Genomic DNA, 15,976 nt, shown 5'->3' on the forward strand with positions numbered 1-15,976 from the left:
TCTCCCCTCCACCATCCAGACTGCCATACCACTTTGCCCATAGAAGAGAGAAAGGAACCTTTTAAAGCAACTCAAATTTCTGGCATTCAGAAGAACAGTCCCCAGGAGTCCCCAGGAGGTTGCACTAACTTGCCTGTGGATCAACAAATCATTCTTGCCCATAAGAGATGCTCCTCAGAATAAATATGTCTTGAATAAACAAATGAAACTAACTTGAGACAAGAGACCTATGGATTCTCGCCTCTCTTCCTTGTCTATCCAGGTGGTTCTTCCAACATACCCCTATGGTGATCTGGATCCTTCCTAACCTAATCCTGTTTTCTAAACCTTCCGTCATAACCCCTAGACCTCATGATACATCACCTGTAAAATTCCTTCCTCCATCTAACACCTCAGCAACATTCGAATGTACGTATCAGGTGTTACCCTCTTAATTCTGTCCTTTACCACCTCCTCTCCTAACCACTACCATCACTCTCCCTAATTCATTAATGACTCTAATACCTACCATGTTAATTTCCTATGGCTCTTGTAACAGATTGCCACAAATTTATTGGCTTAAAACAACACAAATTTGCTATATTTCAGTTGTGGAATCTAAAATGGTTTCAGAAAGGGCTGCATTCCTTCTTGGGCTTCCCTTGTGGCTCAGCTGACAAAGAATCGCCTGCAATGTGGGAGACCTTGGTTCGATCCCCAGGTTGGGAAAATTTGCTGGGGAAGGGAAAGGCTACCCACTCCATTATTCTGGCCTAGAGAATTCCATGAGCTCTAATAGTCTCCATATGCTTGCTTCCCTGATAACTCAGTTGGTAAAGAATCCACCTACAATGCAGGAGACCCCGATTCAATTCCTGGGTCAGAAAGATCCACTGGAGAAGGGATAGACTACCCACTCCAGTATTCTTGGGCTTCCCTTGTGGTTCAGCTGGTAAAGAATCTACCTGCAACACGCGAGATCTGGGTTCAGTCCCTGGGTTGGGAAGATACCCTGGAGAAGGGAAAGGCTACCCACTCCAGGATTCTGGCCTGAAGAATTCCATGGACTGTAGGGCTTCCCTGATAGCTCCAGAAGGGAAGCAGCTATTTCTGTGCCTTTTCTAGCTCTGAGAGGCTGCCCACATTCCTTGGGCCATAACCCCCTATCACTCCAACCTCTGTCATTACCTCTCCTTCCCTGACTCTAATCCTGTTGCCTCATTCTTATAATGATCCTTGTGACTAAACTTCCCCTTAGCCCCATAATCCAGGGTAAACTCCCCATCTGAAGATCCTTAACCCAAACATATATACAAATTCCCTTTTGCCACGTAAGGAAACACAGGGTCCAGAGATTAGAACATGGGCATTTTTAGGGGGCCAATATTGCATTTACACACCCACCCTCCCTTCCACCTCTAGTCGGGTCGCCATTCTCAGTGCATCAGCATCCACTGGAAGATCTGTTCAACACCTGGACCTCTCAGCTCTTTGTCGCCAATAATCATCTTTTCTTCTACCATACATCAGTCACTTATCTCATGGTCATACTCATGATCTTGCCATTACTGTTAACCACACTTGCTCTAAACTCTGAATTTCAAATACCCCTTTTTTCTTTTTTCACTACAACCTCATTTCATTGAAATCACCAACTCTAGAAATAATGCAAATTCCAAAACTTCCAACCCATTAACAGTAGCAGGTTTCTAGTTTCTTTCATCATTCCCACATCCCTCTGACCCAGCCAAGATCCATGGATCTTGGATTATAATGGTCCGTCACTATAATCCCTATCTTGAGAATCCTTAATTTGTTTGCCCTTTTTGACCACCCACACACTCACCTGAAAAAGTCCCATCCTTGGTCAAATCCAGTCAAGAGATTTAGATTCTCAAGTTGGGGGAGCCGAGTTGGGTGGGTAACAGGCGATACGCCAAGGTCAAGCCTCTGAGACTGTCTAGTAAGCCTTCAGTTCAGTTCAGTTCAGTCTCTCAGTCGTGTCCGACTCTTTGTGACCCCATGGACTGTAGCACGCCAGTCCTCCCTGTCCATCGCCAACTCCTGGAGTTTATTCAAACTTATGTCCGTTGAGTCGGTGATGCCATCCAATCATCTCATCCTGTCGTCCCCTTCTCCTCCTGCCCTCAATCTTTCCCAGCATCAGGGTCTTTTCAAATGAGTCAGCTCTTCACACCAGGTGGCCAAAGTATTGGAATTTCAGCTTCAGCACCAGTCCTTCCAATGAATAGTCACGACTGATTTCCTTTCAGATGGACTGGTTGGATCTCCTTGCAGTCCAAGGGACTCTCAAGAGTCTTCTCCAACACCACAGTTCAAAAGCATCAATTCATTGGCACTCAGCTTTCTTTATAGTCCAACTCTCAAATCCATACATGACTACTGGAAAAACCATAGCTTTGACTAGATGGACCTTTGTTGGCCAAGTCATGTCTCTGCTTTTTAATATGCTGTCTAGGTTGGTCATAGCTTTGCTTCCAAGGAGCAAGCATCTTTTAATTTCATGGCTGCAGTCATCATCTGCAGTGATTTTGGAGCCCAAAAAAATAAAGTCTCTCACTGTTTCCCCATTTATTTGCCTATAAAGTGATGGGACCAAGTGCCATGATCTTAGTTTTCTGAATGTTGAATTTTAAGCCAACTTTTTCACTCTGCTCTTTCACTTTCATCAAGAGGCTCTTTAGTTCTTCAATTTCTGCCATAAGCCTGGTGTCATCTGCATATCTGAGGTTATTGATATTTCTCCCAGCAATTGTGATTCTAGCTTGTGCTTCATCTAGCCCAGGATTTCTCATGATGTACTCTGCATATAAGTTAAATGAGCAGGGTGAATATACAGCCTTGACATACTCCTTTCCCTACTTGGAACCAGTGTGTTGTTCCATGTCCACTTCTAACTGTTGCTTCCTGACCTGCATACAGATTTCTCAAGAGGCAGGTCAGGTGGTCTGGTATTCCCATCTCTTTAAGAATTTTCCAGAGTTTGTTGTGGTCCACACAATCAAAGGCTTTGGCATAGTCAATAAAGCATTATAATAAATATAAAATGACCAACAACTAGCAATGCCTGCCCATAGTATAATTCAATAAGATTTATCTATTATTAAACTATTCTTTCAGCCTACTTTCTGTATTATTTTTAAAACAGTATAATTCTAATAGCTAACAAACTATTGCACTATTGTTATCTTTTCTTTAAAGATCCATGTGGGCCCCTCACTTTCAGGTTTTTGATCATGTGGCCTGCTGCTGCTGCTGCTAAGTCACTTCAGTCGTGTCCGACTCTATGGGACCCCATAGACGGAAGCCCACCAGGCTCCATCATCCCTGGGATTCTCCAGGCGAGAATACTGGAGTGGGTTGCCATTTCCTTCTCCAATGCATGCAAGCAAAAAGTGAAAGTGAAGTCACTCAGTTGTGTCCGACTCTTAGCGACCCCATGGACTGCAGCCTACCAGGCTCCTCCATCCATGGGATTTTCCAGGCAAGAGTACTGGAGCGGGGTGCCATTGCCTTCTCCAATCATGTGGCCTAGTCCTGTCTTAAAATATCTGGATGACCGTGCTTTATTACAAGTACACCTTCCATTCCTACAAATCTAAATAAATCAAGGTCTAAGATATGAATTTTTTTTCCCGAAAAGATTTTCATTATGTTTTCCAAAACTATCAGTGTGTTTGATGCTTGAAACTGACATATAAAATGATATAAAATGAGTGCTTTCTGCCCATAAGCATTTATGTATTAAAAAGACAAGCAAGGCACGATGTAAAATACAGGAGATAAAAATGAAAATAGTGTTGGGCTTGCTATTTGACAAGAACATTTTGAAACGTGGCGGGTGAACTTCATCAGAGACTGATAAAAGTAATCCACTCAGGGAAAAAAAATGATATAATCTATATTTATAGAGTAATGAGCTCAGAACCATCTGTTATAAACTAGTAAAGAAGGCATTACAAACTTCTAAAGGGAGACACTAATCTAAAGGGCTACAGAGATGGGGGAGGGCAGTGAGATATTAACAAAAACAGTTACATTATACATTAAAAAGTGTATCCCAAACCACATAATATATATAATGTATGAAAACCTGTTTGGTTCACCTCAAGAAAGAAAACTGAAGCTCAAAAAAAAAACGTTTCTAAAAAAACAAAAAAAAATGAGACTCACTGCTTAACTCTTAATACCAATAATAAACATAATAAAGAATTATTGAACTTTCCAGGCAGTCAAGTGGTTAAGACACTGTGCTTCCAAGGCAGGGTGTGCAGATTTGACATCTGGTCAGGAAACAGGATTCTACATACCAAGCATCATGGCCAAAAGAAAGCAATAAAATATTTTTAAATGGGTTATTAATTATGGTGCATTTACTCGGCTCAGAAACCTCATACATACTACATTATTTATTCCTTCTAGGAACACCACGGGCCATGTATTTCAATCTTCATCTTATAAATGATGTCTTAGACTGGACTGCCACACAGATTAGATGGCTTAATCAACAGAAATTTATTTTCTCACAGTTCTGGAAGCTCGAAGTCCAAGATCAAAGTGCCATCAGGGTTGGCATCTGGTGAGACCTCCCTTCCCGGTTTGTAGACAGCTGACTCACTGTGTCTCAGGCGAGAGTGAGGGAGAGGGTACGAGAGATTATCTGGTGTCTATTCCTCTTCTAACAAGGACATTAGTCCTATCAGATTAAGGCCACTTACCACCTCATTTAACTTCACCTCCTTAAAAGCCCATCTCCAAACACAGCTACACTGGTGGTTAGAGCTTCAGCTTATGATTGGGGGAGAAGGGAACCGTAATTCATCCACGCCACCATGGGCCCTGGAAGACTGACCTCAGGGATGCATTGTTGCAGCTCCCTCTGGCTTGAGTTGAGTTCAGCCACTGGGAGACACCAGCAGGAGGTTAGAGGATGGGAGGTTGAGATATTTATCCCCGTGGCTCCCATCCTGCCATGCCATAGGTTTAATAACGGTCATGCATGGCTCCTGTTTGATGATCTCTCTCCTACACCCGAAACTCTTGCCAGGATCCACTAACTGTTTCCTCCCCTTGTCCCTCTGGGCCCAAGGTGGTAACAGCTTCTCACTGCTGCTAATTCTAGAATGCTCTCCTATTCCCATGTGTGTGTTATCATAGCACACACATTTGCAAATAGTGACTTCATTAGACTCTTCAATTGTCTCCTTTAAATGTACCATCTGTTTTCTATGAGATGCTAATACAGTCAGTTATACCCAGGAGATAATCCTTTTGCGATATAGGCTCTCAAAACAGGATTCTGAAATGGCTCACATGTTTGATGACAGCACAGATAATCTTTTTCCCAGACACGTGGTGGCATCACAATGACTCAGATTATTACTGGTATAGAAAGGGGTGCAGCATGGATCCAGGGAAGGGAATTGAGAGTTTTAGCATTTAGTTGCTAAGACAAAAAATGTGGCACTTATTTGTTAAGGCAACAGAGGTCATTATAAACATGTGGGGCCAGCTGGCTATTTCTGACTATCCTGTATAGGAAGACGACACTGAAACTTTGAAACCCAAACTCAAATAATGGCTATAAAATCAAAATATCACTATGGGACTTCCCTGGCCATTGAGTTGTTGGGACTCTGGGCTTCCACTGCAGGGCACATGGGTTCTAACCCTGGTCATAGAACTAAGATCCTGGAAGCTGCAGTGTGTGGCCAAAATCACAGAACTAAGATCCTGGAAGCTGCAGTGTGGCCAAAAAACAAGTTAATTATTTTTTAATTTAATATTTAAAAAAAACAAAAAACACCACTATGACAACAATCTCTCATCTCCTGTGATCACAGAACAGATGTAGTTGAGAATCAAACTTGGGGCCTGATTGGAAGGATTATAAAGTTTCAGCATGAGTTATCTAGGAAAAGCTGCCAGATCTCTCATGATTGGAAAGATTATAAAGTTTCAGCATGAGTTATCTAGGAAAAGCTGCCAGATCTCTCATGCTAAGGTGAGAGCATCGGTGCAGAGAGAATAGTGTGGCAACATTTGGGCAGATCCTAACGAGGTTGAGAATTTTGAACCCCCAAGCAGTAGTCACACACACACACACACACACACAGCCTGCCCCTCCCCCCGACGAGGAACCCTTGCCTTTGCTCCATTTAAAAAACTAAAATTCAACAGCTACACCTAACGCACTTTACTCATAAGAGATGCAGAATCTTATCACCTATGCCACCACTTACTGGCTCCAGGTCCAAGCTAAGAGTCAGATTTCAACATAGCCCAGATGGAGAAGGCTGCTTCTGGAGGCTTTTTTTTTAAACATACCAAGGATTTTTTTGGGCTCCAAAATCCCTGCAGATGCTTATTGCAGCCATGAAATTAAAACACACTTACTCTTTGGAAGGAAAGTTATGACCAACCTGCTGCTGCTGCTGCTAAGTCACTTCAGTCGTGTCCAACTCTGTGTGACCCCATAGACGGAAGCCCACCAGGCTCCCCTGTCCCTGGGATTCTCCAGGCAAGAACACTGGAGTGGGTTGCCATTTCCTTCTCCAATGTGTGAAAGTGGAAAGTGAAAGTGAAGTTGCTCCGTCGTGTCCGACCCTTAGCAACCCCACGGACTGCAGCCTACCAGGCTCCTCCATCCATGGGATTTTCCAGGCAAGAGTACTGGAGTGGCTTGCCATTGCCTTCTCCGTGACCAACCTAGATAGTACATTAAAAAGCAGAGACATTACTTTGCCAACAAAGGTCTGTCTAGTCAAGGCTATGGTTTTTCCCGTGGTCATGTATGGATGTGAGAGTTGGACTGTGAAGAAAGCTGAGCGCTGAAGAATTGATGCTTTTGAACTGTGGTGCTGGAGAAGACTCTTGAGAATCCCTTGGACTGCAAGGAGATCCAACCAGTCCATTCTAAAGGAGATCAGTCCTGGGTGTTCATTGGAAGGACTGATGCTAAAGCTGAAACTCCAATACTTTGGCCACCTCATGCGACAAGTTGACTCACTGGAAAAGACTCTGATGCTGGGAGGGATAGGGGGCGGGAGGAGAAGGGGACGACAGAGAATGAGATGGCTAGATGGCATCACCGACTCGATGGACATGAGTTTGCGTGAACTCCGGGAGCTGGTGATGGACAGGAAGGCATGGCATGCTGTGATTCATGGGGTTACAAAGAGTCGGACACGACTGAGTGACTGAACTGAAATGAACTGAAGGAGTTATAGCATCTCACCAATTAGAATCATCAGTAGTCTGGCTAGCATGTAAGGATGTAGAATGTAAGGGTATTAAGCAAAATTAAATATATAGTTTGATTATCAATATAGATGTACTTCCCTGGAATTCAGGATTTATATTGTGTTACTATGAGCTTGTGAGGTCTTCCCTGGTGGCTCAGTGGTAAAGAATTTGCCTGCAATGCAGGAGACGTGGGTTCGATCCCTGGGTGGGGAAGATCCCCTGGAGGAGGGCACGGCAACCCACTTTAGTATTCTTGCCTGAAGAATTCCATGACCCAAGGAACCTGGCAAGCTACAGAACATGGAGTTGCAAAGAGTTGGACATGACTGAAGCTACTTAGCATGCACACACACGTAAGCTTGTGGAAGTCCCTTTATAACTTTCTAGTTGATTAACTAAAGCTTGGGTTTCCCTGGTGGCTCAGACAGTAAATAATCCACTTGCAATCCTGGAGACCTGGGTTTGATCCCTGGGTTGGGATCCCTGGAGGATGGCATGACAATCCCCTCCAGTAGTCTTGCCTGGAGAATCCCCATGGACAGAGGAGCCTGACAGGCTACAGTCCAACAAAGAGTCGAACACATGAGTCACAAAGAGTCAGATACACTGAGCGACTAAGTACACCACAACTGAAGCTTGGATTAAACAGTACCCTATATAAGGGTATATGAGATACCAAAATTTCTCCAGCATACTGTCAAAAAGTGAGTGTTAATTTTTAACATGCTGAAATGTCACCTGGAGATTTGGTTAAACAGTTTCCTGGGTCCTAAAGCCAGAAATTCTGATTTAACAGGTTGAGGGGGACCTTGAATTTTCATATCTAACAAGCTCAGGGGTGATGTCACTGCATCTGGTACAAGGATCTGCTGCTGCTGCTGCTGCTAAGTCGCTTCAGTCGTGTCCGACTCTGTGCAACCCCATAGATGGCAGCCCACCAGGCTCCCCCGTCCCTGGGATTCTCCAGGCAAGAACACTGGAGTGGGTTGCCATTTCCTTCTCCAATGCATGCAAGCGAAAAGTGAAAGTGAAGTTGCTCAGTCGTGTCTGACTCTTAGCGACCCCATGGATTGCAGCCTACCAGGCTCTTCCGTTCATGGGATTTTCCAGACAAGAGTACTGGAGTGGGGTGTCGTTGCCTTCTCCGGCACAAGCATATAGAACCTATTAATCCTTACACTTGGGGTGAAAGTGAAAGTCACTCAATCCTGTCTGACTCTTTTCAACCCCATGGACTATATAGTCCATGGAATTCTCCAGGCCAGAATATTGGAGTGGGTAGCCTTTCCCTTCTCCAGGGGATCTTCCCAACCCAGGGATCAAACCCAGCTCTCCCATATCACAGGTGGATCCTTTACCAGCTGAGCCACAAGGGAAGCCCTACACTTGAAGAGCACTACTATAAGAGAATTTGAAGGCTCAGGGAGAAAGGAATATTGCAGTACATCTCTTACATGCAATCTGCTGGACCACCTCTTAGTATAACTTGGTTTTAGACATGTTAGATAGAGATGTCCTAAAGCAGCTAGAAATAAGATATTGGAATACAGAGAACACATTTATGGAATTTTTACCAAGAGATCATAAAACTACCTCAAACAACATCTCATTGATAGAATCTTAGACGGAAAACTAAAACTTTTCTGCTGAGCAGGCCTGCCACCAGAGTAGCCCACCATATCAGAGGAGTCCAAGTTTCTATACTAAAGTTTCCTCAGCCAATTTCTCATGATTTCTTCTTTAAGGGGTCTTTTCAGGCATTTTTTCCCTAATTGCCCTCCTCCATGAAATTTTAATGTCACAGATAAACTGGCACGTGTACTGTGTGTAATGTATAGCTGTGATGTGTGTGAATGCACGCATGTACATGCATGCTCAGTTCCTTCAGTTATGTCTGACTCTTTGACACCCCATGGACTGTAGCCCACCAGGCTCCTCTGTCCATGGAATTTTCCAGGCAAAAATACTGGAGTGGGTTTCCATTTCCTCCTCCAGGGGATTGTTCCAACCTAGGGATCAAATCTGCGTCTCCTGCATCTCCTGCATTGCAGGCAGATTCTTTAGCAGATTCTTTATACACATCCAGGCATATCTCATTTATTGCACTTTGAAGATATACTATATCTTTTACAAATTGAAGGTCTGTGGCAACCTTGCAGTGAGCAAGTCTATCGGTACCATTTTTCCAATGGCATTTGTTTACTTTGTGTCTCTCAGAACATTTCCAATGTTTTCAGTATTACTGTATTTGCTATGGTGATCTGTGATCAGTGATCTTTGATGTTACTAGTATGACTGAAGATGCAGATGATGGTTTGTATTTTTTAGCAATAAAACATTTTTTAACTAAGACATGTACATTGTTTTTTCAGACGTAATGCTATTATTGCACACTTAATAGAGTATAGCATAGTGTAAGCATAACTTTTACATGTGTTGGGAAATCAAAATATTTATGTAACTCGCATTAATGAGACAGTCACTTTATGTTGTAGCCCAGAATCAAACCCACAATATCTCTAAAGTCTGTCTGTGTATAAAGACTTTTTTCAACCCTTGAGAACCAGTTTTTACATTCATTTGGGAATGTACGTTCTAGACCCAGATCCACCATTATCTTGTTAGGTTTTCTTAAGCTTACAATCATTTCTGGGTCTTAGTTTACGCCTTACAATCTAATCAGGAAGTATGAGACAATTCTCAGGATTTCTCAAATGTTCTGAGCCTCCATGGATCAGTTCAGTTCAGTTCAGTCGCTCGCGACCCCATGAATCACAGCACGCCAGGCCTCCCTGTCCATCACCAACTCCCGGAGTACACTCAAACTCATGTCCACAGAGTCGGTGATGCCATCCAGCCATCTCATTCTCTGTCGTCCCCTTCTCCTCCCGCTCCCAACCTTTCCCAGCATCAGAGTCTTTTCCAGTGAGTCAACTCGTCGCATGAGGTGGCCAAAGTATTGCAGTTTCAGCTTTAGCATCAGTCCCTCCAATGAACATCCAGGATTGATCTCCTTTAGAATGGACTGGTTGGATCTCCTTGCAGTATAAGGGACTCTCAAGAGTCTTCTCCAACACCACAGTTCAAAAGCATCAATTCTTCGGCGATCAGTTTTCTTCACAGTCCAACTCTCACATCCATACATGACCACGGGAAAAACCATTGCCTTGACTAGACGGACCTTGGTTGGCAAAGTAATGTCTCTGCTTTTTAATATACTATCAAGGTTGGTCATAACTTTCCTTCCAAGGAGCAAGCATCTTTTAATTTCATGGCTGCAATCAGCATCTGCAGTGATTTTGGAGCCCAAAAAAATAAAGTCTGACACTGTTTCCACTGTTTTTCCATCTATTTCCCATGAAGTGATGGGACCAGATGCCATGATCTTTGTTTTCTGAATGTTGAGCTTCAAGCCAACCTTTTCACTCTCCTCTTTCACTTTCATCAAGAGGCTTTTGAGTTCCTCTTCACTTTCTGCCATAAGGGTAGTGTCATCTGCATATCTGAGGTTATTGATATTTCTCCCAGAAATCTTGATTCCAGCTTGTGCTTCTTCCAGCCCAGCGTTCCTCATGATGTACTCTGCATATAAGTTAAATAAGCAAGGTGACAATATACAGCCTTGATGTACTCCTTTTCCTATTTGGAACCAGTCTGTTGTTCCATGTACAGTTCTAACTGTTAAAAGATCTTCACGACCAAGATAGTCACGATAACGTGATCACTGACCTAGAGCCAGACATCTTGGAATGTGAAGTCAAGTGGGCCTTAGAAAGCATCACTACGAACAAAGCTAGTGGAGGTGATGGAATTCCAATTGAGCTATTTCAAGTCTTGAAAGATGATGCTGTGAAAGTGCTGCACTCAATATGCCAGAAGATTTGGAAAACTCAGCAGTGGCCACAGGACTGGAAGAGGTCAGTCTTCATTCCAATCCCAAAGAAAGGCAATGCCAAAGAATGCTCAAACTACCGCACAGTTGCACTCATCTCACACGCTAGTAAAGTCATGCTCAAAATTCTCCAAGCCAGGCTTCAGCAGTATGTAAACCGTGAACTCCCAGATGTTCAAGCAGGTTTTAGAAAAGGCAGAGGCACCAGAGATCAAATTGCCAACATCCGCTGGATCATGGAGAAAGCAAGAGAGTTTCAGAAAAACATCTATTTCTGCTTCATTGACTATGCCAAAGCCTTTGACAGTGTCGATCACAATAAACTGTGGAATATTCTGAAAGAGATGGGAATCTCAGACCACCTGACCTGCCTCTTGAGCCTCCATGGATACTATTCCATTAATGGTCTTCCCCTTTGACCCATATACAGTATTTGGTTGCATCTCTGTGTGAGGTAGACACTGAAAAGTTGCCAGTAAAATTAGAATAAAGAGCTACATTTTCCCTTAGTCTGGCATCAGTGTTGCTTTTGAGACCTCAGTCAGTCTAAAGCAGATAGCTTAGTTTATTCCATTCTAGGAAGCTCAAGACAGTCTGATGATTTGCCAGCCCAGATTTAGAACCTATCACCAACCTTGGAGTTCAAACCATTTTCTCCTCTCCTAGGTCCCATGTGGATTAGAACAGCCACATTATTCAGTTCTTCTGCCCATTTTTTAATTGGGTTGCTGTTTTGTTTTGGATGTTGAGTTGTATGAGCTCTTTATATATGTTAAGTATTAGTCCCTTATTTCATTTACAAATATTTTGTCCCATTGAGTAAGTTAGGGCTTCCCTAGTGGCTCAGACAGTAAAGAATCTGCCTGCAATGCAGGAGACCCAGGTTCAATCCCTGGGTAGTAAAGATCCCCTGAATGGCAACCCACTCCAGCATTCTTGCCTGGAGAATTCCACTGACAAAGGAAGGGCCTGGTGGGCTACAGTCCACGGGGTCATAAAGAGTTGGACACTACTGAGCAAATAACACACAACACACATAAAGTAAGTTACCTCTTTTGTCCATAGTTTCCTTTACTATGCAAAAGCTTTTAAGTTTAATTAGGTCCCACTTTAATATTTTTGCTTTTGTTTCTTTTACTTTAGGAGACGGATCCAAAAAATATTACTGTGATTTATGTCAAAGGGTGTTCTGCCTGTTTTCCTCTAGTATCTAGTAATCTTATCTTTAGGTCTTTAATCCATTTTGAGTTCATTTTTGTGTATGGTGTTAGACAATGTTCTAATTTCATTCTTTTACATGTTCAGTTCAGTTCAGTTCAGTCGCTCAGTCGTGTCCGACTCTCCGCGACCCCATGAATCACGGCACGCCAGGCCTCCCTGTCCATCACCAACTCCCGGAGTACACTCAAACTCATGTCCACAGAGTCGGTGATGCCATCCAGCCATCTCATTCTCCGTCGTCCCCTTCTCCTCCCGCCCCCAACCTTTCCCAGCATCAGAGTCTTTTCCAGTGAGTCAACTCGTCGCATGAGGTGGCCAAAGTATTGCAGTTTCAGCTTTAGCATCAGTCCCTCCAATGAACATCCAGGATTGATCTCCTTTAGAATGGACAGGTTGGATCTCCTTGCAGTATAAGGGACTCTCAAGAGTCTTCTCCAACACCACAGTTCAAAAGCATCGATTCTTCGGCGATCAGCCTTCTTCACAGTCCAACTCTCACATCCATACATGACCACGGGAAAAACCATTGCCTTGACTAGACGGACCTTGGTTGGCAAAGTAATGTCTCTGCTTTTTAATATACTATCAAGGTTGGTCATAACTATCCTTGGAAGGAAAGTTATGACCAACCTTTTACATGTAGCTGCCCAGTTTTCCCAGTTTTCCAGAGGAACTGCAGATGGCTAATGGGCACCTGATAAGATGCTTAACATCGCTAATCATCAGGGAAATGCAAAATCAAAACCACAATGAGATGTCACCTCCCACCTGTCAGAGTGTCTATCATTAAAAAAAACACAAACAACAGATGTTGGCAAGGATGTGGGGGAAAAGTGAACTCTCATACTGTTGGTGGGAATGGAAATTGGTGTAGCCACTGTGGAACAGAATGGTTTCTCAAAAAAACTGAAAAAAGGACTATACTATATGACCCAGAATTTCCACTCCTTGGGAGATATTTGGGAAATTAAAAAAAAAACAGAAATTCTAATTTGAAAAGATACATACACCCCAGTGTTCATAGCACCATTACTTACCATTACTTACAATTGCCAAAGTATGGATGCCTCCATCAACATATGAACAGCAATCCACTCCAATATTCTTGCCTGGAAAATTCCATGAACAGAGGAGCCTGGCAGGCTACAGTCCATGGGGCTGCAAAGAGTGGGACATGCTGAGCACAGTGTACCTACATTAGGATTAGTGATTAATGACTTTTTCTGTTATCTGTCCTACAGCTCTAAGGTCTTAGAATCAGAAAACTTACAATGGAACACTTCATACTGAGTTTTATCTACTTTCCCCACATTTGTAGCTCTTCCTGTATCCTACCTCTAAATTAATGGTGCAATTATCCAGCCAATCTCACTCCATTCAGTACAGAGGGATTATGTTGAGTGCCTCCCTCACCCTTATCAGCTACATTCAATCAGTCATTAAAACCTGTAAATTCCTCTCTACTCTTTTCAGTTCAGTTGTGGCTCAGTCGTGTCTGACTCTTTGCGACCCCATGAGTCACAGCACGCCAGGCCTCCCTGTCCATCATCAACTCCCGGAGTTCATTCAAACTCATGTCCATCAAGTCAGTGATGCCATTCAGCCATCTCATTCCCCGTCTCCTCCCGTCCCCAATCCCTCCCAGAATCAGGGTCTTTTCCAGTGAGTCAACTCGTCGCATCAGGTGGGCAAAGTATTGCAGTTTCAGCTTTAGCATCAGTCCTTCCAATGAACACCCAGGACTGATCTCCTTTAGAATGGACTGGTTGGGTCTCCTTGCAGTCCAAGGGACTCTCAAGAGTCTTCTCCAGCACCACACTTACTCTTTTACCTCTGTCATAAACCCCTCTCTGTCGCTCTACTGCCTTAATTCCAACATTGGTCACTTTTCCCTTAAACAATTGCAATAGATTTCTAACTGGTTTCTAAGTCAATGAAACCTCTCCCACTCCACACTAAGCATACCTTCCCAGTGACGTGACTAGGTAACTCACCTTCCTTAAAACACTTAACATCTGTAGAAACAATACTAGCCTTAACATTACTCATGATCAGTTCGCAATCTCAAGTGACGGATTTCTCTACAGTATTTTCCGGCCATTTTCAGGGAAAAGAAACAAGAACTGTGTGTGAGCTACCAATTTTATCACCCACATAAAACGCAAACCTTTGTGTCAAGCTTTACATGGTTAGAGGATTATCACAAAAAGCAATTAACAATAGCTTAGATACGGTTCATGAATTTTACATGTTGTTAATCACTTTCATCGAAATACCGCCCCTCTACTGTTTTACGCAGCTTTATTTTTCTTCTTAGTGAAGCTGCTCAGTTGTGACCGAATCTTTGCGACCCCATGGACTGTAGCCTACCAGGCTCCTCAGACCACGGGACTTTCCAGACAAGAGAACTGGAGTGGGTTGCCATTTCCTTCTCCAGGGGATCTTCCCGACCCAGGGATCAAACCCAGGTCTCCCGCATTGTAGGCAGACATTTTACCGTCTAAGCTACCAGGGAAGCTGGTACTTTTTAGTACATATCACTAACAAATATTTTGTCAATTTTTCGTCTCCACCAGTGTAAACGCCATAGTACCTTTGCTTTGTCAAAACAACGGTACAATGTTGTCTTTTATTTGTATGTATCCCTAGTACAGAGCTTGGCACAAAGTTCAGTTCAGTCGCTCAGTCGTGTCCGACTCTTTGCGACCCCATGAATCACAGCACGCCAGGCCTCCCTGTCCATCACCAACTCCCGGAGTTCACTCAAACCCATGTCCATCGAGTTAGTGATGCCATCCAGCCATCTCATTCTCTGTCGTCCCCTTCTCCTCCCGCCCCCAACCTTTCCCAGCATCAGCGTCTTTTCCAGTGAGTCAACTCGTCACATGAGGTGGCCAAAGTATTGGAGTTTCAGCTTTAGCATCAGTCCTTCCAGTGAACACCCAGGATTGATTTCCTAGCCTCAGTAAATATTTAATGAGTAAATAGGATAGGAGAAAAAAGTCTTCCTCGCGTAATCAAAAAAAAAAAAAAGGTTTTTCAACTTACAAATTATCTGAATAGGAGCAGTTCTCAGAACAACCCTGGATAAGAGGCAGAGCCTCGCTGAACCTTGAACATATATCGTGGGTAAGTCACAAAACAATAAAATAAACTTCTAAAAATCTGCCGGTTCAGTCTCCGACCTTGTGTGCCTCACCCCCTTTTGTACGTTTCATATCGTACCCAAGAAACCAGTTGGTTCCGGTCTGAAACTCCCAATTTGGCACACTGTCCCGCAATACGTTCTTGAGAAGGCCCAAAAAGGCAACAAGAGGAAAGAAACGCGGCGAAAGAATAATTTTTAGTTCTCAAACTATCCTCTTTCAATTTTAAAATAATTTTTGTAATTCCTGACATTGAGACAAGAACGAAAGAACGTCCCACCGTCCTCAGCAAAGACGGCTGAAACGCCTTCTCTGACCACACTCACAATGGACGTTGACTGTGACGCTCTCAACCGTGCGCCACTGGCCCCGCCCCCTGACCCGGAACCCCTCCTTCCTACTATGCCCACCCTTCCGTTAGCGCTCCGCTCATGATTGGCTGTCCGTCGTAGTGTTTGCGGCTTCTCCGGAT

The 15,976-nt window shown here is 43.5% G+C and overlaps 1 long non-coding RNA gene across 1 annotated transcript in view; it reads right to left on the reverse strand.

Annotated features, from left to right (window-relative positions):
* LOC129555657 (uncharacterized) overlaps positions 1 to 15,854 on the reverse strand; it is a 34,423-nt gene extending 18,569 nt beyond the window's left edge. The window contains exons 1-2 of the long non-coding RNA XR_008685792.2: positions 15,407 to 15,854; positions 13,396 to 13,516 (exon numbers count right to left, since the gene is read on the reverse strand). This is a non-coding gene — a long non-coding RNA (uncharacterized LOC129555657). The remainder of the gene's footprint in view (positions 1 to 13,395; positions 13,517 to 15,406) is intronic.
* Positions 15,855 to 15,976: the final 122 nt, after the last annotated feature.

This window comes from Moschus berezovskii, chromosome 12 (assembly GCF_049115385.1).
Source record: "Moschus berezovskii isolate FMDL1 chromosome 12, NW_MosBer_1.0, whole genome shotgun sequence".
Lineage (NCBI taxonomy): Eukaryota > Metazoa > Chordata > Mammalia > Artiodactyla > Moschidae > Moschus > Moschus berezovskii.